We start from the raw sequence: 587 nt of genomic DNA, 5'->3' as shown, positions 1-587 counted from the left end.
ATTCACCCAGAGTGTCTGGGTGTGTATGTGATCCTCCCTTGGATATTCACCCAGAGTGTCTGGGTGTGTATGTGAGGCTCTGGCTCTGGCTTCATGGGCCCATCATAGCGGGTTTTACAGATGTGTCCCACGCAAATACCTAAAACCAGTGCTTCAGTCTTTATAGTTTAAAACAATTAGTAATGCTAATAACACTAGAGAAGCTGTGACCACTTAGTAGCGCCTCCAGCCTCAAATCTTCAATCTTTTTTAACTTTTTATAAATTACTTTTATTGTATAGGTGTTTTGCCTATTTTATTTAGCTGATGACTAAGTAAAAGGAAGAAATGCTGGTAACATAAACACTGGCAATATATAAATTGCACATTATCTTTATAGTACATTCCTTGGTCCCTCTTTAAAAGAGTTTTTGTTTCTCTGATACGATGGAGAGGCTCGAGCATGCTAAGGACGCACTTCGTGGGCCACGTCCCCGTCCTGATCCCGACTGCAGTAACGCGGATGGGGCTTAGGAGTCAGTGTGTGGCTACATGGGCCACAGTGTTGTACAGGATGCTATATATATATATATATATATATATATATA

The 587-nt window shown here is 40.9% G+C and overlaps 1 protein-coding gene across 1 annotated transcript in view; it reads right to left on the bottom strand.

Annotated features, from left to right (window-relative positions):
* Positions 1 to 587, bottom strand: part of Aqp11 (aquaporin 11) — a 12681-nt gene that overhangs the window by 1311 nt on the left and 10783 nt on the right. The window lies entirely within an intron of this gene.

The sequence above is a fragment of the Microtus ochrogaster genome, chromosome 22 (assembly GCF_000317375.1).
Source record: "Microtus ochrogaster isolate Prairie Vole_2 chromosome 22, MicOch1.0, whole genome shotgun sequence".
Lineage (NCBI taxonomy): Eukaryota > Metazoa > Chordata > Mammalia > Rodentia > Cricetidae > Microtus > Microtus ochrogaster.
Note: the sequence above shows the minus strand (reverse complement) of the source record. Positions and strands in the feature narration are given on the sequence as shown.